The sequence below is a fragment of the Nannospalax galili genome, unplaced genomic scaffold (genome assembly GCF_000622305.1).
Source record: "Nannospalax galili isolate Female #2095 unplaced genomic scaffold, S.galili_v1.0 scaffold100, whole genome shotgun sequence".
NCBI classification, from domain to species: domain Eukaryota; kingdom Metazoa; phylum Chordata; class Mammalia; order Rodentia; family Spalacidae; genus Nannospalax; species Nannospalax galili.
The window spans coordinates 12753407-12780474 of record NW_008352891.1 but is presented as its reverse complement, the minus strand read 5'-3'; the positions used below and the strand labels follow the sequence as shown (position 1 = coordinate 12780474).

The following is a 27068-nucleotide window of genomic DNA, read 5'->3' as shown; positions in this document are numbered from 1 at the left end:
TTTTCACTTTTAATCATCTTTTATGCTCTTACTCCAATTAATCGCATTAGAAAATGGTGAATCCAAACTTCAAAGAACAAAGTGTCGATTTTTGAAGTGTGTATTTGATCACAGGATTGTCTCAGACAGTTCAACATCTGGAAAAGGGGTCGGAATATTATGTAGTCTTTTATGTTTGTGTGAAATAGCAATATAGATCAATATATTTGTATAAGTCAATGTGATATGTTCATCTATAGTTATATACATCTATCTATCTACATATATACGTTGTGTCATGATGTTTCTAGTTGACATCTGGAATAGCCTTCAATAGATATGCCCATATTTCTTTCCCTTCACTTGGTCCCTGGGCACGATCAGTACACATTAAAAAGTAGCCATTTGCCATTTTCCTTTCCCTTAGATCCTAAGCTTGAGATTTTCCTAGAGTCTCCTTGAATAATCTCTCTGTATCATAGAGTGAGTTAGAAGCTGCCTTTAGAAGCCAGGCTGCCAAGTTGACAGCCTGGTGACCAGGCCAGGACCATGGCTCACACCAGGCCTCCCATTCCTCACCATGCACGGCTGACAGCTGTCTTAGTTATTTTTGTCTTGCTGTGATAAATACTCTGATAAAAGCAGCTTAAGGAAGGGTTTATTTTAGCTGACATTCAGTCCATTATAGTGGGGGTTGCATGGCAGCAGGTGCTTGAGGTAGCTGGTCATATCCCATCCCATATCCATGCAGTCAAGAAGCAGAGACAAGGTTGGTGCTCAGCTGGCTTCCTTCTTTTTATACAGTCCAGGAGTCCAGTCCAAGGAATGGGGCTGCCTGCCACTAAAGTGAGCATTTCCACTTCAGTTAATCTGAAAAAAAAAAAAAAAAAAAAAAAAAAAAAAACACCTCACTAACATGCCCAGAGGCTCGCCTAATCTAGATAATCACTCACAGGTGTCCCCAGGTGAGTCTAGATTGTCAAGATAACAACCAGTGTTAACCATCATAACAGCCACCCTTTTCCACTGGACAACTGTCCAGCATAGTGTCCCCTGTAGAAGGATTGTTGACCTCCATCTTTAAGTCCCCAGCACAGGCCCAACTGGGCTGGGATGACAGGTTCTTGTATGAGAACACTGAGTAGGATGAAGTCTGAAGCTGGGAACTGAGGTGGGGCAACTCAGTGCTTTATTTTCCAATCACAGCATTTGACAGCAAACAATGGTTATGAGTAATTGCTTTGGGACAGCAGATACTAAGGGGATCTGGTGGGGTAGAGGAAGGATCATCCTGAGTGTAGAAGCTAAGGAAAACCCAAACCCACAGGCAACACCCAAATCCCAGTCCCCCAAGCTCTGTGCACCCAGTCCTGAGTCAGACCCTCCTCTGACCAGCAGGTCCTGTTGCTTTCTCCACACTCCATACCACAGCTCTTATGGTCACCTGGCATCCATCTCTCTCCCTCACAGCCTGGCTTATTTGACAGCAACCATGTTTTATGATAATTACATAGATCCTCCTCACTGCAAAATTTTAGGTGACTTACAGAATGCCTCCAGCTTGAGAACTCTCTAAGTAATGGAAGTGAAGGAAGACAGGGAAACAAGATGCCTGGGTGACCTCTGGGAACAAGTTCATCTGGAGAGGAACAATAGGAAGTTGTCAATACTTGATCCTTCTAAGTGTTTTCTTTTTTTTAACTTTCAAAAAATGTTTTATCTCAGATCTGCTTGCCTCTGCTGGAACTAAAGGTATGCATGCACCACCACGCCCAGCTCATGAGCTTTTTGAGATAGCACATTCTTTCCTCAGACCTTATCTCAGTCTGAGTTGAGTCATGATATGGCATAAGATCAGGAATCAGGGCTTATCATCCCTACAAGGAAAACCGTATTTGTAGAAGATTGAAGTCTGAAGGCACATTCATAGAAATCACTTGCTAGTCTGAAGATTTTTACTTTGAGAGAGACTCAAAGTATTGCTGGGCATGGTGGCACATGCCTTTAATCCCAGCACTTGGGAGACAGAGGCAGGTGGATGTCTGGGAGTTTGAGGCCGGCCTGGTCTATATAGTGAGTTCCAGGCCAGCTGGAGCTACAGAGAGACCTTGTCTCAAAAACACCAAAAAAATAAAAATAAAAACATTTTATTTTATGTGTATGAGTGTTATGCCTGCATGTATGTAAGTGTACCCATGTCGTGCAGTGCCTGTGGAGTCCAGAAGAGGGGGTTGGATCCCCTGGTACTGGAGTTACTGATTGTTGTTAGCCACCATGTAGGTGCTTGGATTTGAACCTGGGTCTTCTGCAAGAGCAGTCAGGTGCTTTTAACTGATGGGCCCCTTAGCATGGTATTTTCATAAGATCCAATATCATTCTTCATGTTTTTATAAACTGAAGTTCCCAGAGACTGACTGTGGAAGGACATCGGCTGTGGGGTGATATCAACTCTTGGGACACATCAACTCTGGGGGCACATCAGCTCTGGGGTGGCATCAGCTCTGTGGGCACATTGACTCAGGGGTGACAACCCTCTGAAAGGTGACATGGACTAAGAGACATGAAGACAATGACTCAGCCATGTGACTGCTAGAAAAAGAAAATTCTAGGGACCAACAAAAACCAAGGTGTAAACTGAGAGGGCCCTTGAAGGACAGAGAGGAGCTCTGAGCATTAAGGGACAGAAGCCACATGGGGAGGAATGAGGTGGATATAGTGGGGACCAGAGAGAGGGAGATCCTGAAGAGCTCACACTGACCAAAGGCCTGCCAATGAAGGGAGGGTCTGAGGCGGAGAGGGACAGGCTCTCAGTAGTGTTATAGAAAGCTGATGTGGGGACAGCAGTAGCTAGGCAGGCCAGTCCTGGTCCTGACAGGATTAAGTCCAGGTGTGGCAAGCAAGGGACAGGGCATGGATGGATCCCAGCAGCTTTGGGTCACAGAGTAAAGGGAATCTGTTGGTGGTATGCAGTTGCAGGGGGCAGGGGGGAAAGCAGGGTCACCCAAAGTGCCACCTCATCCCTGGTTTCTGATTTGAGCACCTGTGAGTTGGGGGTACTGTGTTGGCCAGATGTGCTTGGCAGTATAACTTCAGACCCTGTTTATCTGCGCATGTCACCATGTGCTATTCCACAAGTTGGATAGCTTGTTAATCTCTCTGAATCCTATCTCTCCGGGATAACAATACAAGCTCTATTGTGGGAACAAGTTTGAAGAAATGGAAAAGTCACAAACGCTGCCCACTATACAGATATGCCCAAGAAACACTCTGTCAACCTTGGATTTTGGTATAACCTGAAGCTTTCAGAATGGCCAGCCCACACCTGGGCAAAGCATCCTGCTCCTTGTCAGAATCACAGCTGCTGAAGGGAGGCCAGAAGTCCCTGGGAGTTAGACACACCTGGGCATGCTCAGCAAAGGGTGGCATGGGCTTGCCTCCTCCTGATTGCACTAGGGGCTGAGTACATCCCCAGAGAGTCCTTGCAAAGGGAAGAGAAAGGCTTACACAGCACTGTAACTTAAAGATGACTCCAGGGACCAGTCTCAGGCATCAAAACATTAAAATGTAAGTCTTATGTCATAAAGAAAACTCTAAGAAAAAAATAATCTCTTCCATGGAAGTCTGTAAGATCTAGACGAGCCCCAACTCTGTCAGACATCCCCTGCCAAAGCCCCTGAGTGTCCAAGGGACACTCGTCTACACGGCAGAGATGCCGGACCTTGACCAGGCTTAGCATACAGGGGCTGGGCACGTCCAGCAGAATCTAGGTGAAGGAACAGGGTTGGCCTGCAAGGCACAGAATACAAGATTAACCAGAGTAATTGGAGGATACCCCAAGTAGGCGGGGGGGGGGGGGGGGGAATCCACAGCACTGTGGGGTGGGGAAGCAGCCAGCAACAACTGCATGTTTCCTTGGGGTCCTGTTAGTTCAGGAAGACACCCTTGAGAAATCTCAGGGATGCCCAGCAGGGAGGAGAACTCCACCAGCAAGAGGTGGGGCTGGCCTGCCCTGAGGCCCCAGACAACAGCTGGCTGTGATCAGATTTCACCCTAAGCCAGGAGCCCTCCAAAAGGTGCTCACTGGGGCCTGCTCCAGCCCCCTGGGGCCTTGTGTCACCTCTCCTGGTGAGTTCCAAAGGGGGCTTCCCTCCCCATCCCTCCCCTCTGCCTGTACTAAGTTCCTGATGCTTTTGTTAGTTGTCACTGTTCACATTCAGGATTCCTCATGGAATCCCCAGAACAAAATAAGAGATGCACCCACAGCTCTGCAGAAGTCCAATGCAAAGGCTTCCCTCTCTAGAGATCCTAACACAAAGGTTCATTAAAGTTCTATCATGAAGAAGCTGTGCATGCATGTGCCCACCTGTGTGTTCAGGTGGGAGGGGGCGCACATACAAATGAATGCGAGCTGAAGCCTCAGGCGTCACTCCTCAGCCTCCGTCCACCTGGTTTTGTTTTGTTTTGTTTTGTTTTTTAGAGACAGGTTTTGTCAATGACTTGGAACTCAGACTCACCAAGCAGGCTAAGCTGGCAGACCCAAATACCCTAGGAATATTCCTGTTCCTACCTCCCCAGCACTAAAATTACAAGCATGCACTACCACACCCAGCTTTGTAAGTGGATTCTGGGGATAGAATTCAGGTCCTTATACCTGCAAGCACATTACCAACTGAACTTTCTCTCCAGTCCCACAGAAGCTGTATTTAAAATTTTTTTGATTTATTTGTTTATGTGTACAAGTAGTGTTTGGGGGTTTTTGTTTGTTTGTTTGTTGTTTTTTCCACGTAAGTGTACCCATGTGTGCAATGGCCACAGAGGCCAGAAGAGGGCATCAGATCCCTTGGAACTGGAGTTACTAAAAGTTGTTAGCACCATATTGGTGCTGGGAACCAGACCCAAATCCTCTGTAAGAACAGCCAGTGCTCTTATTCACTGAGCCATTTCTCCAGCCTTTAAAGATGCTATTTTTTAACCAAATTTAAGTGTTGATCATTATTCTGGTTTGAATAGAGGACTTTTAAAACAAGTCCTAAAGAGTTGTCCCATTGAAATACCTCAGCCAGACTTACAGTCTGCAGAATCTGACTGGCCCATGTGCACACTGGATCCCCATGTACATACTGGCTCACCATGTACACACGTGACCTTTACCTGACCCCTTCTCATCACTGTCAATATAGCATTGAGAAGGTCTTGGTGCCTGTCAGTGCCCCTGCAGCACATTCTCCTGAAACTCCCAAAGAAGGAAGCTTATAAGCTGATCCTTGCTGGAGGCAGAAAATAAAGATAAAAATATAAAAAGAAAACAAATTTCCTGTGACCCCAGCATCCCCAAGTTACCACAGATCTACTGAGCCTCCATCTGTCTCTCTACATTGCAAGAAATAGGAAGTGTCAGGCAGACCAGAGCTGGAGACCATGCAGATAGGTGTGTGCACAGTTCCCTACAGTGCTAATTCTCAGAAAAATTCTTCTCAATCTGGAGATAAGCCCAAAGATCAGGAGCTTAGGGCTCTGATGCCAGGACCTAAGAAGACTGAGCTGCCCAGGGCCACCTCAGATTCTCTTACTCAGTATGGCTGTCCTGAAGGCTTAGAGCTCTGTGGTCAGAGATCAATTTTCTCTGGCCACATACACAGTGTTATAGAGAGCCTTTATGGAAAGACAACCAAGCAGACACAAAGCAGCCAGCAAGGGAGACAAAACAGCTTGGAAGCCATCTGTCCAAGAGAGTCCTGTCGCCTCTCTCAACCCCTACCCAGGTCTGACCGGCCTGTACTTGCTGCCTCTGGGGCCTTTGTTCATGCTTGAGTCAATTCAAGCTGTTTTTAATTTCCTTTTTTTATTGATTTATCTATTTTTATTTAATTTAATTAATTTATTTATTTATTGGTCTTTTTGAGATAGGGTCTCCCTGTAGTCCTAGCTGGCCTGGATTTGCTATGGAGACCAGGCTGGCCTGGAACTCACAGAGATCTGTCTATGCTTCCCAAGTGCTGGGATTAAAGGTGAGCACCGCCACGCCCAGCCTATTTTCATTTTATGAGTGTTTTGCCTGAATGTTAGTGTATCAAATGTGTGTAATGCCCATGGAGGCTATAACATGGCTTCAGATTCTCCCAGAACTGGAGTTATGGATGGTTGTTAGCCGCCATGCAGGTGCTGGCAATCGATCCTGGGACCTCTGCAAGAACAGCCAGTGTTTTAAACTGCAGAGCCATCTCTCCAGCCCCAAGCTGGCTTTTCTTAAGACTGTCACCAACCAAAAAAGAGCTGGTGCACAGATGACACACTAGTGCAGTTGTGGCTAACCAGACCTAGAACCATGGTGTATGAAGCACCAAGCTCTTCACCCTGCAGCCCAGTAAGTTCTCACAACCCTATGCATTTCAGTTCCTCCACCCTCGGGTGAAGGCACTTGCTCGAGATCAGGATCCAGGACTCAAATCCAGACCATCCATCCCCAGAGCCTGTCCTCAAAGTCATGCATGTAACTTCCGATGGCAGTAAGTTCACTGGCAGATTGGAGGCCCAAGTACACGGCTTTACACTGAAGACTCGCCTTCTCCTTCCTTAGAGAAGTGGGCTGCAGGCCACCTGCCCTCAAAGTTGTCAGTGAATCTCCATTGAATAACTGCCAAGGCCATTCCACATCTAGAGAATTAGAGCTAAAATGATGCTGCCTTCTCTCCAGGGCACAGGGCCCCCAGAGGGAGCCTGTAAACACATTCAGTGTAAGCAGGGAAGAGCCCACTGGAGGTGAGTCTTGGGGACTTGGGTCTGAACCTGAAGGGGCCTCCTCTGAATATGCTCCTGAGCCCCAGGATCTGCCTGCGGGGAAATAGCTGAGTACTACCCTTCCTTTTCAGCTAGGACCAAGCCACCCCCATCCTGGGTCTGGTGAGACCCCAACACCACTAACACCCACAGAGTGTGTTTTCCACCTCTGCTGACAAAGGTCCCAATACCTGCTCCTTCATACTGCTGCCCACATCCTCCATGTGCCAAACCATCCCTTCACCAGTCAGGCACCAGTCAGGAGCAGCTTCCTCTTCCCTCAGTGACATTCCAGAAAGCCACAAGGAGTGATCACTCCAACAGGTTCCTCCATCATGTCAATATTTTCAATAAACAGCCCTTTGCTTGAGTGCTCTCAGGAATGTGATTAACATAATTCCCTTCACTTTCTCAAAATTTGATGTTTACAAGGCTATTCTGGCAAGAGCAGATGCAGGCTGACTAGGGCACTGTTGAAGCTGTGCTCCTACTTACTTTTAATATTGATACTACCTGAGACTGGGCAAGAGCCTCAGGAACTGCCTCCCACTAGGGGTAGAGCCCCAGTGCTAGAAACACTGCCTGCCACTGGGGTAGGGCTGGAGTCAAGGGCACTGCCTGCCACTGAGGGTAAAGGCCCAGGGTCAGGAACACTGATCTTTAACTGCTTCTTAGGGGAATTTGGACGAAAAATGCTGGTGTATCCTGTAGGGAAAGGATCCCATAAGCTCTGAGAGTCTGCAAGCTGAGCCAATCCTATACTGAGGTCAGATTATTTACTTTTAAATGTCAGTTCATGTCTCACAGCCTCTGAGCAGCCTTCCCTGGCTCCTCTTTTGGTCCCTTGTCAACATAGCTGAGTCTTTCTCTGGGTTCCACTGCACTTTCCCATTGTACTGTTGTGCTCATTACACTATATCAAAGTAAATGTGGGGGCTGGGAAGACAGCTCAGTCAGTAGAGTGATGCCTTGTGTTGTAGTTTAAATATGAAATGCCACCTCCCAGGGGCTCATGTCTTTGAACACTTGGTCCCCAGCTGGTGGCACTGTTTGGGAGATTATGGCACCTTTAGGAGGTGGAGACTTGTTAGAGGAAGTACATCACTGGGGGCGAGATTTGAGGTTTATAGCCTCACCCTACTTCCTGTTCTTTCCTTTTGCTTCCTGAATGAGAATGAGATGTGATCAGTCTACTTCCTGACTGCCAGACCAGCCTCATGCTCCTGCCACCATAAATCCCATGCCATGAGGGACTCCTCTAGAATCATAAATCAAAATAAACAGAAATTATTACTAAGCAAATAGAGAGGAGTATGCTGAGGTTTACCAAGCTGTGCCGGCTAGAGAGACAGAGGTTCATTCTGACAGCATTCTCTGAAGCTCAAATGAGATCATTTTAAGACATGGAATCCAGTTCTAATTATATCCAGGTCATACAATATGGTGAACCAGGGCTGAACATTCATCAGTTTCAGCCCAAGTCTGTCATACATAGCACTGTGACCCCAGGATGTATGGATACAAGTTCTCTGGGCCTTTAAGGACCTCTGTCAAATACCAAACTTCAGCTTAGGATAAGGATTGCTCTAAATGCTCTAATAAACATTCACTAAGTCAGGCATGGTGGTACAGGCATGTAATCCAAGAATTTAGGAAGAAGAGACAAGAAGTTTGTTAGGAGTTCTGTTATAGCCAGAGTTACCTAGCAAGGCCCTGCTTCAGAGGGAGAAGAAAGCAATGTTCATTAATAACATTGAATTGCAGAGCTTTCCTGGAACCTCAGCCACATAAAGGCCGATGCACCATCTCTGTCCTTGGGTTCCCAAGGTGGGCAAAGCAACAGAGCTCTTGTGGTCTATGTGACCCCACACGATCCCTAGCCCCTCTGTCTGTATCCTCTTGTTGACACACATCCATCATAAGAGGTTCTATGGGACAAATACACAATTCAAAAGCAAAATGACCTTCTGCTTGCAATGACTTTGGGATGAAACACCTAAGTGATATTAGCAGTTCTCTGGCCCTTTGAGGAAGTGCTGAGGATGGGACCAGCATCCTCTAGTGCTGATCTCAGAGATGAAACACGTTGGAAACACTGTGTGACTGGCATAGAGCAGGGTTTCAAGGGGGAGCTCTTTGTACAAGACCCTGAAAAGCCAGGTGTGGTGGTATAGGCCTGTAATTTCAGTACTGGAGAGGCTGAAACAAGAGGATCGTGAGTTCAGGGCAAGCCTGGGCTATATAGTTCCATGCCAACCTGAATGATTTATGGAGACTTTGTTTCAAAACAATCAAAAGAAATGCAGCTGGCAACCACTTTATCCAACCTTACTGCTGAGTTCCCTGTCTGCTACAGCATTCCTAAAGAGCACCCCAACTTCTGCCCACAGTATCCTTCAGACAGCTACCCTCTACAGCCCTGAAACCCAAACACCCCAGAGACACCACTGCAGCCTGTGTCATCACCCAGTGATGCTTAGTGAGGTGTGCCTCTCCTCAGAGCACTCTTACTGAAGACAGACCCGGGATCTCCTTGCACCCCACCCCAGTGGACATTCTTTCCTGTAAACACTCTGATGAATTTAACCTTGACAGGTAGACTGTGCACTGCAGTGAAGAACACCCGACGTCTGATTCTTCAGCTCAACGAACTGCACTGGCATGACGTGATGGAAGATGTAGATGCTGCTATTGTCACACAACAGCGGACTTCACCATCCCAGGCTGTCATATGAGTTCTTGCTATATTCAGTTTTAGCAGTGTATTGAATTTATACCTGAGAAGACTAATAATTTCATCTATAATAATATGATTAACCTTGGGAGAATGCTCTTGTCTTTTATATCCAAATGAGAATTGAGAGCTACTCTACCCATATCTAAGCCAAATAAGCAAGGCCAGGAGGTTCTAAATGGATTAATGCTTTCCCATAATGTGAGAAAGAGATTTCTCACCATGCAGGACTCAGCCTGCATGTTAGCAGAGTGGTTTCTTGACCTTCTCACTAGCTCTTAGTGACGTTCCATTTCATAGGGATTTGTAGTGCAACTGTAAGCCCCAAGTAGAGATGAGAGGCATGCAAGCTCTGGACAGGCCAGTAGCAAAGACAGCCACACCCACCTGGCTGGCCTTGACTCGCTGCTGAGCTTGACACCCCTGGTGATCCTGAGAAGCAAACATCCTGCCTCCTTCTGTGAGTAGCCACTGTCCAGCTGCGAGAACTCAGACTTTCTTACAGAGCTGAGGACCAGATGCATGGGAGAGCAGAGGTGTGGAGAAAGCAGGACATAACCCCAATCTCAATGTTCTATAAGAAGGACACTATGGAGAAGGCTCCAAGACAGTCCTCCAGCCACTGGGGGCCCCACACCAGGGGTCCCACTGCAGTTCCGAAAAGCCAAAGCAATGCACAGTGAAGCCATTTCCAAAACAGACTGAGACTTTGGAAGCGAGCATACCCCTTCCAGTGTGTGACTTCATCCCCCTGTGCACAGTTCACTGTAGAATTGGAATGGTATTTTCAAGGCACATGCCACTCAGTCCTCATTCTCATGAGCTAATGAATGGGGGGGGGTACTTATACAAAAATGTAAGGAGAAGCTGAGTGCATATTCTATGAGCTGATGACTCACCCCTGCATGGGGCACACCGACCCTACACAGACACTTGGTTAAGACTTTGTTGGAAGAAGTACTGGCTGCTCTGGAAATCAGTCTCACGTCTGTGGCTTCCAGGAGTGTATAGAGGAGACTCCAGAACACGATCCACCCCCCGCCCGGCCGCCAAGGAAGGACGATGGGAGAGTAGGGAGGGACAAGCCTAGGACTAGAGGCTGGCAAGTCCATCCTGCTCTGACCATGCAACCTTAGGGTAATCACATTCTGTTTCAGAACCTCTATCTCATCTCATAAAACAAGCTCACCAGAATCCTAGTTCGACAGGAAAAAGACACATGCATTTATCTCTTCAGGCTCTCAAACCCCTAATGAAACCACAAAGGAAAACATTTAAAGAGTAAAAAAGTAGAAATCCATAACACAAAGGGCAGGGTAGAAGAGAGGGATATAGTAAAGATGCATCAGGGAATTTCTGGGAGACAGACCAGCAGAGGTTTAGATGAGAAAACACTTCAGGCCTCTGAGAGAGAGAGAGAGAGAGAGAGAGAGAGAGAGAGAGAGAGGAGTCATACCTCTGCCCCAGGAAAGCTGTAGCGTGAGGCCTATGGTACATTGCCAGCATCTATTTCAGTACAAAGTTGGGGTCAGAGAGCAGCTGAGGTGGTCAAGTAGCTGAGGAGACTGCAGAAAAGAAGGAAGTAGGAGCAATGGGCATAGAACAGGAATCTCGCTTCGTAAATCCAAATCTACACCCTGCAAGCCCTGCTCTGCCAGCACCACATGTTCAGGGGTGGCTTCTGGGAAATTCTCTGAAGTTGCGACTCAAGTGATCTGGCCTCAGAAACACAGAGAAGGTGGCTAGGGTGAAGCTCAGGCTGAAAAGACAGGGTCAGAGCAGGATAAACATTCAGAACTGCCCCTACACTATACCCCTCATGGCATGTGTGGGTCCCCCACAAAGTCACTCAAAAGGACACTCCACAGGCCAGAGCTGGAGAGCCCACTCTCAAGATATTGGATGTTTTTAAATGTCTCCAAGTTGAGTGGCACCAGCAGATCCACCCACAGTAAAGTCCACCCACAGAGAGTACTCCAAGACATGGAGCCATAGGGGAAAAGAGCCAGCCATGGGCACCTGTGGCTCATGGGGATAGCAAACACACCAGCAAAGGCCAGTTCTGGATATTGAGTGAGCATTTCCTTAGCTACTTCCACAGCCAGCGGGAAAAGAGGAGGGGAAAAATTAGTCCTCTGCCACCATTCAGCAAGTCAAGAGATAAATCTCTCTTGGTGCAGTCCAGTTATGAGAGTAAATTGCTAAGTAAAAGCTCACAGAAAATGTCCGAGAGTGAAAGCAGCTGTTTCTAAGAAGCAGGACTCACTTCTGGGAAACTGTCGGACAGCACAATATACTTTACAGAGTTGAAACTGATGGGAGCTGAAGAACAGCATAGTCTATTCCCACCAGAGTTCTGAATCAACCAAGGACTAGGCAGACCCTGGCAGCTGGGGATATGGGGCAGTCAAGAACCAGCAGCAGTGGGTCCTGAGTCAGGACCTTGGGTCAGACAAAACCGTGGCAAAAACCTAACCTCCCAAACTGACCTGCACAGTTAAGGTTGAGGGCACAGGAAAGCCACCAAAAATATGTGCTTCCTGCAAGAAACTCTCCCAGGAGAAAAGGATAGGGCAGGCTGGGTAAACCTGAAACCTCACCACTAGTGAAAGATTAAATGAATGCATCGACCCCTGGAGAGAGGACATGTGAGGATGGTGACAGCTCCAAAGTACAAAAGTAGGAAGGCTGCTTCCCTGATGTGTACAGCTGGCCTGTTTCCAGTTAGCCCAGAAGTGGAAATTACTGCTTCCCTGGTGTGTACAACCTCATCCTATGGACTATGTGCATACATTTCTTTAGGTAAAGCACTCATCATCTTGAAAGCAATTATAAGAGAAAGTTTGTATATATGGTGTCCTGGGTCACCTCTATCTCTGGCCTCCTCTGAGTAACTGGGGAGCTGATCAGACAGGTGAATCTGGGATCTACACGCAAGAGGTAAAGGTTGCAGCTCTCCAAGGGGTGGTGATGGATATCTGCTGGACCTTAGCACCACATAAAGCTCTTGTTCTTAGCTCCAATGAAAGGAATTTCATGCCTTGCAACCCTTCAGCCCTGCTCAGGATGGCCCCTGCTATGTAGTAGGTAAAGTCCAGAATTTGGGATCAGTGGGGCTTGATCCTAACTGCCTTGTTGGGGTACTGGTGATGTATAAAGAGCTCTAAGTTCATACTTAGCTTCTGTGGCCTATGGTTAGCAGCACCAGCCCCAGCATCTCTCCCAACTACAGTGACTTCCTCACACAGAGCACACACTAAAAGCACCAAAAACCAAGACTGAAAAGCAGTTAGTATGAAAATCTTGAAGAAATCTGTGCTAATTAAAAAGCAACTGGAGTTATAAAGAAAACTTGGCCAGGCTTCAAGCTTCAGATTATTAGAAACTCAGATTCATCTTTTGACTCGGGGATGGTCTGAAAATGTAGAGTGAGGTGCTCCTTATTCATTTATTTATTTTGGGTTGTGTGTAGTGTGTACATGTTCATATATATGCATGTGCCTGTGCATATGTTCATGTATGTATACATGTGCATGCATAAGTGTAAAGGCCAGTGGTTGACTATGTTCCTCAGTCACTCACTCTCCACCTTTTTTTGAGACAGTGTCTCTTTCTGAACCTGAAGCCACAGATTCAATCAAGCTAGCTGATCAGCAAGCCTCAGGGATCCTCTCATTTCAACTAACCCTCAAACACACACAGCACTGGCATCACAGGTACATGCTTCCATGCCCAGATTTTAGCATGGGCTCTGCAGGACTGAACTCAGGTTCTCACATTTGTGTGGCAAGCATCTTATTGACTGAGTCATGTCCCCAGCTTGAGGTCCTCTTTAAACAGAAAGGAAAGCATACATGGGCCCACCTAGCACATAGTGGGGCTAGCACAAGTATGTCTAGGTGTACCCTTGCATGGAAACCTGCCCTCTGCAGCTCCCACATACCCAGCCTTCCCTGAACTCTGAGGGAGGCCTGCCCGACAGGGCTGGTCTCTAATGCATTTGGTACCCTGGCAACCAAGGCTCGGTTGGATCAGCCGCCAACCCTTGCATGGAAACCTGCCCTCTGCAGCTCCCACATACCCAGCCTTCCCTAAACTCTGAGGCCTGCCAGACAGGGCTGGTCTCTAATGCATTTGGTACCCTGGCAACCAAGGCTCAGTTGGATCAGCCGCCGGCCTAAAACATCTCACCTGTAAAGTTCTGAGGCAGGAGAATTTCACTATATAACATAACTCTCTGAAAATAAAGCCAGTGGTGCTCACCTCTGATTCTAGCACTTAGGAGACTGAGGCAGAAGAATCACAAGTTCAGAGGAATCCTAAGCTACATAAGGAGGCCCTGGCTCAAATGAAAATCAATGAAAAAGATGTCTGCCAGTAAAGGTGTCAACTAAATAGCTACCAGGCTTTGAAGACACTGCAGAAAAAGTGGAGAGATCAGAAAGCTAGTTGGACAGGCAAGCTGGGGAAGACAGGGTGGACCTGGAAAAGGTTGCTGGGAAAGCCCACAGCAACACAGAGTATGACTGACTCTTGTCCTGATAGCACATATATGGAGCCTTTCCTCTCTCCCAACCCCTGGAATCCATCTCTAGTGTGAGGACTAGTCACCTGAGCCTATTGGCCTGACCACCAACCAGTGACAACTTCCCAGCTAATCTTGTGCTCAAAGGGTAAGTAGGTCACCCCTATAACACCAGGCCTTGCTGCTGGCCACTGATACCCATTTTTTACCAACACAGGGAGGAAACCTGAGAGTCCCCAGTCTTACATGCTTTTTGCAGCCTTGGCTTTCTAAATATTCTGGGGCTGTCATGTAAAAATCGCTTTTCTGTGGATTAAAAATGATGACAAGCTTTGCCTTGTGGTTTCAGTAAGGCCCCCTGATAAATCCAACCTGAATTCAACCCAGGAGTAAAGAAGGTCCCCACCTAAAGCCAATAAAAGGGCTCCTCCAAGACAGACCACCCCTCCAGAAGCCCCCGATACCAGTCTCCCACATATATCTCCCATTAAGTGGCCCTGTGGCTTTGGGTACCAGCTTTGCCTCTGTGTCTCAGCTTCCTCTTTTGCTACCTAACAGACCCGGTGACAGGATGTGTGATGGTTCAGGAGCTCTGAGGTGACAGGTATAAGGAGCGCTGAGCTGGAAGCCAGGTTGCTGTTATTCAGCTTTTTCCTGCAGACGGCCGCCTACGCTTCTGCAGATCGCAGTCCTGGCCCCTTCACTCGTTGCCATGGGAAGATGGGAGCAGGGAGCTAAGCTCTGCAGGCAGGCAGGTTGCAGCAGACAGTTCAGGTTCCTGTCCCCATAGAGGAAAGCTCAGCAGGCTCCAGGCTGTCTCATTAGCACGAATCCCCTGGCCAGGTCTCCCTGCTACTTCTCTGTACATTGAGGTCCCCAGGCTCCAGCTCCCTCCCTACTCAGGCATGCCACTTGGGCAGGCTTGTGACGGTTATAATTCACATTTATTATTCATTTCTTTGATCTTTTTTCCGACAGGGTCTGTAGCCCCAGCTGGCCTGGCACTCGCTGAATAGACCAGGCTGGCCTCAATCTCACAGAGATCCCAAGTCCTGGGACTAAAGGTGTGCGCCATGCCACCACACCCAGGTACACTGATTATTTTTTAAATTGTGTGTGTGTGTGTGTGTGTGTGTGTGTGTGTGTGTGTGTGTGTGTTGGTTGCATACTCTTGAATATGCAGAGACTAGAGGAGATGATCAGGTGTTTCTTCTATCGATCTCCATTGTATTTCCTTGAGACAAGGTCTCTCAGTGAATGGGAAACTGGCCATTTTGGCTAGGCTGGATGGCTAGTGAGCTCCAGGGATCCTCCTGTCTCTGCCCCCCACCCCAGTTCTGGGTTACAGACACACACAGTCATGTCCAGCTTCTACATGATGCTGAGAATGTGAACTCAGATCCTCATGCTTGTACAGCCCGTGTTCTTATTCCCTGGCTGCCTCCCCAGTCCCCATTTCCAATTTTTCTATGTAAGCCTCGCCCCAAGGATCCCAGGCTGAATTTCAGGTCCATATGAGGCATGGAAACAAAGAAAGGTGCAAAGCCAACCCACGCCCAACCAGGGACAGATGCAGCAACAACCTCTCCAGGGCTGCAGTACACATCGGATCCTGTAACAAATTCCTTCCACGCACAGTCTCATCAAACCAGGGGGCTATCCTGGGAGTAAGGGTAGGATGCCCACTTTATGAAGGAACAAACTGAGGCTCCCACAAGCAGAAACACAGGCCTCAGACCAGACAGTTGGGTACAATCCCAGCCCAGTCGCTGGAGCAGATGCTGTCTGGGGACTGTAATCTCACTCCGTGCTCAAGTTCTCTCTTTTGAAGCTATACATCACGCCAGCCCCGAAGCATTCCTTTATGTCATGGCTCCCCAAAATTGCAGGTACAGTTCCCCAGAAACCAGGCAACAGGGCCTTTGCAGATGTGACAGGGAACAGTACTTAGGTGGGCCCTAACTGAGGCACAGTCTTTACAAGAGCAAGGCAGAGGGCTATTGATACAGACAGGAAGAGGCTGTGACCACAGGAGGGATACAGCTGCAAGTCACAGTGCTTTGGCAGCCACCAGAGACGAGATGAGGCAGGAGGCGTTTCATGGCCTGGTATACCTTGACGGTCACCCTATGGAATAATTTTGGAGTTCTGGCTTCCACAATTATCAGAGAATACAGTTTTGCATTTTTTTTGTTGAGTTTGTGGTCATTTGTTATAGCAACTAGCAAAGGCCCCAAACAATGGGACCAACTGACCAAACACCCCTTTCCCCTTTGCAAATACACACATGTATGTTTTGCATGTATAAACTTCTCCATGCACGTTTACGCGATGAGTTGACACTAAGGCTCATGGAGAGGATCCATGCTCCAAATGCCCACCGCTGTGTCCACTGGCCCACCTCTATCCCCACTTTCCATGAAGAGGACAGTGGCTCGGAAAAAGGAGGGAAGCCCAGGAGTCAATGGCCTCAGCCTGATTTCAGAGCACATGATAAAAGCAGACCATCTCCTCCCCCATCAGACTGACTGAGCACTCTGCTCCTGCCAGGAGCTCACCCAGCGTCAGAAACAGCAGTCTCCAGGACGCCCTTTTGCCCACAAAGCACAGTTCTAGAGTCTGCCCTGGTTGCTTCTTCTACTTCCCAGACACAAAGACAGAACTGTCCCCAAGGTCACTATCCCCTCACCCCACAGCTTTAAAGCACAAGTGCAGAAGTGGATTCCCAGACTGGTTGCAGCTCAGAGAGGCACAGGAATCAATCCTGTTTTCCTTGACCATTTTTCCTTTGCTTTCTTGGACCTCTGGTCAGCTGAGCTGCTCTATCCCCTCCACCCCTGGTCTCCAAAGAGCCCCTTGAAATGATAGACAGCAAGCCAGCAGTCAGCCTGGGACATTTCTTGATCTGTGAGCACTGAGCCCCACGCTCTCAAAATGCAGGCTGCTTCCAACAGACATAAAAGCAGCCGGGGTTTCTTTTTTTAATCTGTGAGAGCTCGGCAGATTCACATTCTGCCCACATCTGAAAGCAGGAGCCGGGCAGCTGGTCTCCACAGCATGAGGCTGGCAGAGCTTGGGAGGGAGCAGACGTGCGCAGCCCCAGGCGGATGTCCAACTGTCCACAGAGCTCAACTCCAGGGAGACGAAGGTGCTGCTCTAGCCGCCAAGCCTCCAAGCCTCCACCCCGCATCTGTGCTTGAAAGATGCGACTCCTGTAGGAAGTTCATAAGTTCTCCCTCACTGTGTCTGTCACACAGCTTGACTGATGTCCCCTAGCTTGTCCAAGCAGCCAAGAAACTTAAATTCCCTATTGTTTGAAGGAATCCATGGTTACCTGCCAAAATATCAGAGGTCATTCTCAAACATTTAGTTTAAAGCTCTGAAACTATCTGTTAAACTTGGATGGGACTCAGGCAAGTAACTGGCTTGTCTCTTGGCACTATCAGCTTTGAGAGAGATGATAGCGATGAGTTAGCCATTTGTATCTGTGGTGCACTATTCACAGGACTCCCCAGGGAACAGAGCTCTGTCCTCTGAAGTGAAGCCTCATTTATGTTTTAGACAATACCCCACAAATGTCTATTACAGACTTGAGGCCTTTGCTGTTTAGAGGTATTGAGAAGAAAAACTGGGTCATGTTGCTTCATATGGACGTAGGTGGCTGATGACGGCCAGAGGACACAAACCCCAGAGGGGTTCCTGGGTCACAGAAGAGAGGTCTACCTAGAGGTCTTTGGGCACCACCTACCTCTCCCAGGGAACACACCTGAAAGGGGCCTCAGGGCCTCCAGGGTTTGATGGAGGAATAAGAGGAAGAGGGGGAAGTAGGAAGAGACAGAGGGAAGGAAGGAAGAGGGAGGATGAGACGGAAGGGAGGAGAGGAAGGGAAGGAAAAAAGAAGAGGGAGGAGGAGGGAGGGAGGGAGGGAGAGAAGAAGGGGGAAGGAGGGAGAGAAAGATTGGGGGAAGAAGGAGGAAAGGATGGGAGGGAGGGAGGGAGGGAAGGGGAAGGGGAAGGAGGGAGGGAAGGATGAGGGAGGGGGAAGGAGGGAGGAAGGGAGGGATGGAAGGAGGAGCCTGCCCAGCCAGTACACCTAGGCAGGAAGGACTGATCCAGGGCTCCTCCTGGCAGCTGGGGCAGCTGAGCAGGGCCTCAAGGTTGGGATTCTAAGAAAACCAGCAGCAAGGCCCAGCTCGTCCTATCCCTGCCTTAGGGACACACATAGAAAAGACCATAAAACCCCATGAAGAACACATCTAAGACTGAATTTCACCTGAGAAAATAACCCAGGACGTAGAAATCCAAATTCACAAGTTAGCACTCTCATCGGGAGTCCATGTTGAAGAGCATTATGGGATGATTCTCCCACAACCAGGCCCTAGTCTTCATCCTTCCCCTCCTCCACCCCTCTCCTCTCCTCCGGTTCCTATTTCTTTCTTTTAAATACAGACAGACCCTAACTATGTCCTACCTCTCCGCTGCCTCCATGTTCTACTGATGCCCAGTGGCCTGGGTGGGTCCTGGGCTCTGGGATCCCCTGCATATGACCTTGTGCACAGCAGATCTGGAATCCTCAGTTAAGGTTCCCTGCCTCGGGGTACCCAGGTGTGGCCTCCAGGGCTGTACACCTTCCTGGCTCAGCTCATTCATGTACACCAACACACTTGCAGCACCTAGAGGACCCGAGCCTTCTGCCCATGCTGCATGGACACTCTGTGCATGAATGGATAAAGGAGAGCACTGGTAAGGATGGGTCAGGCAATGAAGAATGCAGGTTCTACATAGCCAAAGGGACAGCAAAGCACATCAGGGGCTGGGAAGAAACCCCAGGATGGTAGGCACTGCTCATTCCATGTCTCAGCCCTCAGCATGCACAACCACAGCATGCGCACTTGCAGTCTCCCCACATGCAAACGCATGCACACACACATAGATAGATGCACAGAACGGAGACTGGTAATCTGCAGGTTATGGGCCTCCTTGCCCTCCAGTGGCAGAGACTGCTGCTTTGGGGAAGAGGGAGCCCTGCTGAAGGCAGGGAGCCTAAGGAAGCAGGGTGCACAGCTCCTCCACAGATCTCCAGGCCTGTACCTGCTCCTCAGCTGATGCTGTCTCTTAGCCTTCCCTCAAGGGATTCCAGCTTCTCCACAGACTACAGAAGTGAAACAGTCTATGATATGCTGTCAATACTTAAAACAACCAAAGCCACCCAAGACCAAGGTGGGAAGCTGGCTGTGCCAGATATGTTCAAGGACTTTAAGTTACAGGGAGTGATTAGAGATCTTCTCAGGCCCCCCAGGACGGCAGGCCCCTGACTTCAGCACCCTGTCCTGCATGGCAGAGCACGAGAACTGGTTTGCTGTGGTTTGAACCCTCCACTACCAGGTAGAAACTCTCTCAGTACAGCAATGTTGAGGCATAGGCTAGAGCAACCCAGGCTGTTAGGTCTCAGCACCGGGATGGCCACAGTGAGAAGGACTTGGGGGAGCAGGGTGACTCTCTCACACTCTGCCTTGAGAGGACATGGCATTCACCCTACCTCCCCTTGCCTTCTGCCCTGGCCTTCTTCATCTTGGGTTCACAACATACGGACCATGAGAAGTAAGTTTTGACCTCTGTAAACCACCCAGTCCCCCGTGTTCTGGCACAACAGCATAGACTGAGACAGAGTCAGAGAACAGTCTCCAAGGATCAAAAACTGAGAAGTAGACAATGGAGATGCCCTCCCCCCCATGGTACATCACTTAAAAATCCAGTTTTCAGGCCTGGAGAGATGTCTCAGCAGGTAAGAGCACAGGCTGGTCTTGCAGAGGACCCAGGTTTGTTCCCAGAGCCTGCATGGTAGCTAACAACCATCTGTAACTCCAGTTCCAGGGAATCCAATGCCCTCTTCTGACTTCTGAGGGCATTAAATGACACAGGTGACATAGGTACACTTTTATACATGCAAGGAATACACTCATAAAATTAAAATAATAAATAAAATACTTTTAATCCAGATTTCCAGGTCCTTGTCCACACCCCCAGATGGCATCTACATTGAATAGAGCACCTAAGATTCATTGGTGCATTAAGGTGGGAAAACTACAAAGTCAACTCAAGTTCATGGGAAACAAACCTGAATTCAAGGCCAAGCATGTTCACACTAGCAGCTAATGGCTTCAGAGCAGGGAACAAATCCTGGGGGCAGGGGGAGCAAGACAGGTACATACAACACACAACCACTGACCTGAAGGATTGTCTTGTTGAAGAGGAGAAGAGATGCTCTATGAGACATCAGACAGAACAAGAAGTCCAGGCATTAGGGCCAGGTCAGGTAGGGTAGGGCACGTCTGTGGTCAGAGCCTGAGTGTGAGTCAGACCAGGCAGGACCAGGCACACCTCTGTGAACAAGATGGAAGGGTACTGATAGGTGAGCATGCTTTCATGATGTAGTACAAATACAGAATGCAGAAGTGGGCAACATAAAGACAGTTCTGATCCTGCAAAGGTCTATAACATGCAGGGCTAGAGTAGGCTGACCTGGGGACTCAGCAGTTGCTGGGCTACGCTGGCCCAGTTGTCTAAACCACAGAGGAGGTAGAGTATATGCAGGAGGCAGGGGGGATCATGTTGGAAGTCAGAGGGCAGCTTGAGAGGCCTCAGAAAAGGGGGGCTTGCTAAAGCCAAGGGAGACCACAGGAGAACTTTGTCACCTGAGTGGAAAGATTCTATTTGCTTGGAAAGGAAGAAGTTTATTTAGAACAGTCTGAAGGGCAAATTAAATGTGTTGGGGAAGGGGATGCGATAAGGTGGTGTACTAGCTACTTTTCTGTTGCTGTGATAAAACCCATGAGCAAAGCAACTTATAGAAGGAAGAGTTTATTGGGCTTATGAGTCCAAAGGATGGCTGGGGAGACCTGATAGGAAGCAGTTGGATCAGAAAGCTGAGCACTCACATCTTCAAACGCTCACATCTTCAAGCACTCACAGGAAGCAGAGAGAGCAAACTGGAAGTGGGGCAAGGCTATGAAACTCAGAGCCCAGTCTCAGTGACATGCTTCCTCCAGCAAGACTACACTCTCCAAACCTCTGCAAATAGCACCACCAACTGGGGCCAAGTATTCAGATGCTTGAAGCCTACAAGGAACATTTCTCATTCAAATCACCACAGATGGGGAGAACATGGTAAGGCAGAGAATATTTAGGGTTCCTGAAAGGTCACCATCAAGGATAAGGAAATTCTGAGTTTCAGGCCCTGATGGTGGAAGGGCTAAAGATGATCATGGGCAATGGTCAACCTGCTTATATTCTGGTTTAGACTGGAGGAGGGGAGTTGAACCTCCCCAAGGCAGAATACAGAGCTGGAGAGAAAGGAATACCTGGGATGCCAGTTTTGAGGGCCCATGAATCTCTTCAGTGTCTATCACAGAGGTCTTGGGAAGCTGTGGATAAAGCCTAGGGCTCTAAAGAGAAAGCAGAACTAGAGATGGAAGGAGGGCATCTACCAAGGAGAGGCCAGACCCATCTAGGACAGATTGGGCAGAGCCACCAGTGGCAGAGGGTGAACTGGTGAGAGTGGAAACAGGGAGGCCAGGGAGGCCAGGAAGCCACCCCCACCAGAAGTGGACTCTCACTTCCTTGAAAAGCCAGCTGGGAGAAAGTGTCCAGTGGTGGTAGCAGGTGACTTTGAGTACTGTTCCATCCTCTGCTGTGGCAGAAGCATCTCTCCTCCCATTTCCCCCCATTTTCCCAGTGCCCTGCCTTCCATAGGTGTGGACCCAGGAAGTGGCATCTACAGAATCTGGATGAATGGGACAATGAGCAACATACTGCCTCCTGTCGGTGGCGGGAGCCCCTCTCCAGCCAGGGAGGCTACCCTGCAGCTTTGAATGTGCCGTCTGCAGCGTAACAGTGTATCTGGTCTAAAGAGGATAGGCAGCCAAGCATGCAGTCAGCTGCATGTGTCAGTCCCAGAACAGGAGACAGGTGGCACACCTTCAGAGACTCCAGATACCCAGGGCATGTTGAGTGCCACCTCCCACTTTCTCCATAGCATCAGGAATATGCACATACATACACACCTACACTTGTGGTTCATATGCATGCAAAAGTACATGCAAGCATGCACACTCTACATATATCCATACATACACATGTGTACAAGGGCACACATGTGCACACACAGACATGCTCTGCAGTTCAGTATGTCCCTCAGGGACAGGACATCCCTGTCCCCCATACCTCTTTTGTGACCTGGAGAACATTCTGGCCTCCCACCTCCCCACTGAGGAAGCTCTGCACAGAGGGACTTCCCAGCCCTGTCCTCCCTGCCACAGGCTGATCTCATGCCATCTGGTCACAGAGGCTGATAAGTGTGGGCAAGTGGCCAACTTGGCCCCAGCTCTGCTTGGAGACTGGACTGGCAGATAAATTGGTTGTGGAGAGGGGGGCAAAGAGGGGGAGCTGGGACCAGGGTGGGAAGCAGAGGAAAAAATTCAGATTCAGCCTCTGCTAAGCCAGGCTCCAGCTTTCCAAGCTCATCGCGGTGCTGTGAGGCTGACAGCGCGCCAGCAGGGAACAGGCAGATGGTGCAGGGTGGGTGTGGGCCAAGTCGGAGTGGGAAAGGACCTCATCAGAGTCAGCACAGAGCAGAGGCTCCCCTGAGGAAGCATGCAACCTGCCAGCCTCCACACCTCTAGAGGACACTCCTCCCTCTCATTCTGGTTTGTGCCTGTCCTGAGAGGCACTGACCTATGACTTTATAGTTGCTTAGGAAAGGACTTGGTCCTGGCCACAAGGATGCTGGTACATAATTGGCAGGTGGCCAAATGTCAGCCCTTGTACAGAGCAGTTCTGACACCAGCATGGCTGCTGAGAACAGAGAACCTTGGACAGCACAAGATTTGGACTTTCAGGCACACTTGGCTTTTTCATGGCCAGTCTTTACTGAAGCCTGCTACTGTTCTCTGGAGAGAGGAATTAGGACTTTGTAACAGAAGTCAGCAGTATGACTGCCATCACTTAAGTCACTGCCTAGTAAAACATGCATGGTCCCCCCACGACTAAGTGAGTTCTGCCATTCCCCGTTGACCCTGTGGTCATTTCTTTAAAGTTCCAAGGTGAAACGTACAAGCCTTCTAGGACCTGCAGTGGATGTGCATGGTGTCACCTGACAGTGGCCAGCTACCCCTGAGTATAGCCGAAGACCCACAGAGTAAGTGGGCAGACAACCATGCCCACTACAAACAGACTTTCCTGAATCCTGACTCCCCTGAGCTTGCTGCTCACTCCAGAGCAGCTATGCAACTACAGGGTTGATGTCTGAAGCAGGCCCAGGAGGGCAGATGGGAAGGAAAACCCTGGCAGAAACCAATCTATAAAGTGGTCTCTGTCTTAGGTTTGAAAATGTTACTTGCCTTTCCTGAAATCTCAGCTTCACCTGTTCTTAGTGTGACATGCTGCAGAGAGCTAAAGGCCTAAAGCCCTTGGGCCCTGTAGAAGCCAGGCAATTCCATAGACAAAACTAGCCAGAAATAACAATTCCATAGACAAAACTAGACCAAATAAAAACATGCCTGTTGGATTCCCTTTGACTCATTCTGTCACTCAAGTTTAAGTAGGCCAGTGTTTAACATAAGGCCTTTCAACATGAGCAAAACCATTTGAAATCAGCAGGTGGAAATGCCTTGGCCTCTGCCTGCCCCTCTCCAGCAGCCCAAGTTCACAGGGGAAATAAGTGTTTTAAGGACACTGACAATTGCAGGTCAAATTTATCCCTCAGAAAGCAGTTTGCAATAATGCTGCCCTTAGAAGACTATACAGCTACCCTAAACCCCCAAATATTCCTGGAGCGGGGGGTCTTTTCAATGTAAATCAGGTCCTAAGAGTAGACCCCTCACTGAAGGGAAATAGTTTAATTATAAAAGAAGACTGCATTCATTTGCTTGCTGTTGCTGTGCTAAAAACACTGACCAAAGGCAACTTGGGAAGAAACAGGTTTATTTCAAATTACAGATTATAGTTCATCATCAAGGGAGGCCAAGGCAGGAACTCCAGACAGGAACCTGGAGACATGAGCTGAAGCAGAGACCACGGAGGACCACTACTTACTGGTTTGCTTCCCCTGGCTTGCTCAGCTACCTTTCATACAGAGCCAAGGCCCACCTACCTTGGGATGTCACAGTTCATAAGGGCTAGACTTTTCCACATCAATTAACAATCAAGAAAATGCTTCACAGACATGGCCATGGGCTAGTCCAATGGAGGCAACTTCTCAACTGAGATGCTCTTTTCCCAGGCCTGTCTAGGTTTACATCACATTGACAAAAACTAACCAGCACAAGGGTCAAGAAAGCTTTCTTACCCCTTCCACCATGCAAGAACAGAAGACACCATCTGTGAACTAGACAATGAGCCTTCTCTAACACTTACCAAAACCTTGCTCCTGAACTTCCCAGACTCCACAGCTATGAGAAATAAACTTCTGATGCTTATAAGCCACTCAGTCCATCATAGTTTGTTACAGAAATTCAAAGAAAATGAAGCAGAAAGTTGGTACTAAGAGTGGGGTTCTGCTGTAACTAATACCTAAAAATTATGGCGACAGCTGGGAACTGGGTGATAGATATGGAGAATGGAAGACTTTAGCAACACATTTCATGAAAAATTTATGGCTAGACCATTATAGGTGATTCTGTGAGGGCTCAGGAGAGAAAAAGAGTCATAGAGAAAACCTTGGCCTCCTTAGCCTCTAAGCAGTCATGAAAAACAGGCTACGAGAAATGTGGGTGAAGAGATCATTCTGTTCACCTCAGGTGGAAGCTAGAAGTCAGGAGCAAGTGTTAGACCATGGAGGAAAGGCAGTTCTTGTTACAAAGTGGAAACAGGGGCTGGAGAGATGGCACAGCTGTTAAGAGTACAAGATGCTCTTGCAGAAGACCTGGGTTTGGTCCCCAGCACCCACATGGTAGCTTACAGTCACCTATAACTGCAGTTCCAGGGGATCTAACGCCCTCTTCAGGCCTCTACAGGCACCAGGCATGCATCTGGTATACTTACATGCAAGCAGGCAAAACACTCATACACATAAAATAAAAATAAATAAAAATTTTAAAATATTTTAAAAAGTAGATACACCTTTGCTTAATCATGTTGACAATGTGTTATGAAAGGCAGACCTGAGCATGATTAAATTAAATATTTGGCTGAGAAAATAACTAAGGTGTTGACTCTTTAGAGTAAAATGAGAAAAGAGAAAAATGATGTAAATGCTGAATTATTCACCAAAAGGTAAGTAAAATTTAAAACTTTTAATACTTATCAGCCCATCTATATTGGGAAATTTGAGAGAGCCTGTTCGGGAGACATCAGGAGTAGATGTGGCCAAGTAAACAGAAGCCAGAACCTACTACCCAAAATCGAGGCGTTTTGCAGTTCATCCAGGCTGCACCTCGAGTGCAAGGCCCTGGAGGCAGGCAGAATAATTTGGAAGAAGGGCTCTGCTGCCCAGCACTGCCTCACATGGTCATTGAGCTCCTCAGCTCCTCTAGTTGGCACTCCAGGAGGCAACTGTGACACATCGTGCAGCAAAGTTGCAGGGGCTTGGACCCTTCTGCTGGATTTCAAAGATGCCTTTGAGAGTCATGAGTCCAAGGTAGAGAACGGCCACAGAGATAAAGCCACTGAAGAAAGTCCCTTAGATCCGTGCCCAGGACAGCCATGAGGGTAGAGCTGCTTAAAACCATGAAGATAGTGCTGTCTGGCGCCTTGGGGCTCAAACCGCACATGGGAAAGCTATGAGGATGGTGCCCCCTTACATGCGTACTCCAGAGTACCCGGAAGGCAGAGCCTGGAGACAAAGATTAAGTTGTCCTTGATCCTTAAGACTGGAGAAATCCTTAAGACTGGCTGAGAAAATAACTAAAGTGTTCTTTCTTTCTTTCATTCCCTCCTTTCTTCCCACCCTTTTGCAACAAGAATGTCTATCCTGGGTCTGCACCCCCTGTTATGATATGTTGGACGGTGCCTGCTCACAGCAAGAAGGAAATTTGCTTCAGTAAGAAACACATCTTTGACTCTCACCCATATATGACTAGATGAGATTTGAAACTTTTGAATTAAGACTTTTTGCTGGGATTAGTTAAATTTTGGATCTACTGAGATGGAATGCATGGATTCTGCCAGTGACAAGAGCAAGCACATAGTAAGGGCAGGGGCAGAATGCTACTTGTAGTGTGTGTGTGTGTGTGTGTGTGTGTGTGTTTGTCCACAATACATATATTGAAACTAAAACCCCAAGGTGATAGCATAAGAGGTAGAGGCTTAGGCTACCAGGTTTCCACCCATATGTGATTACTGGCCTCATAGGAGAAGCTTCAAAGAAATTTCTGGTCCCTCCATCCTTTCTATTATTTGAGGGCAGATCATTTGCTTATTTTGTCTCCTACCACATGAGGACATCGTAACAAGACACCATCTTGGGAACAGCAGCCCTCAGCCGACACTGAATCTGCTGCACAGTTGATCTTGGCCTTCCAGCCTCCAACAGCTGTGAGAAATGAATTCCTATTACTTACAAACTTCCTGGCATAAGCCATCTTGTTACATAGCACAATTCAGGACTGTAATTTTTATTTATTTATAAAAATGATGTTCCACAGAATGTCCTATTGTTTGTGGTATAAATTTGGAAGTAGGGAGTTTAACATGAGCCAGGGAAGAAAGCAGACAAGCAGACATCTCCTGCGACTGTTAAAAAAAAATCTTGAAATTTGGTCATTGATTACCTGCTTCCTCCACTTAACAGCAAACCTAAATTCAGCAGGGCCTGGTGGCACATGACTGATCCCAGCTATTCAAGCGATGGGAGAAGATGATCTCAAGTTTAAGGGCTAGAATGAGTATAAGGCCAGCCTGGAGGACTTAGTCCCAAAACTGTTTAATAAAATGGCCTAGAGAGAAAACTCAGAGACTAAGAGCGCATACTGTTCTTCTAGAGGACATGAGTTCAATTCCCAACTCACATTTGTCTATGACTCCAGATGATTCAAAGCCTCTGGTCTCCTCAGGCAC

General features: G+C 48.1%; 1 long non-coding RNA gene across 1 annotated transcript; it reads right to left on the bottom strand.

Moving 5' to 3' along the window:
• Positions 1 to 579: 579 nt before the first annotated feature.
• On the bottom strand, positions 580 to 27068 carry LOC115067162. The gene is made up of 3 exons (XR_003846599.1): positions 27020 to 27068; positions 20245 to 20398; positions 580 to 849 (listed from the first exon to the last, which is right to left on the bottom strand). It is a non-coding gene; the product is annotated as an uncharacterized LOC115067162 (long non-coding RNA).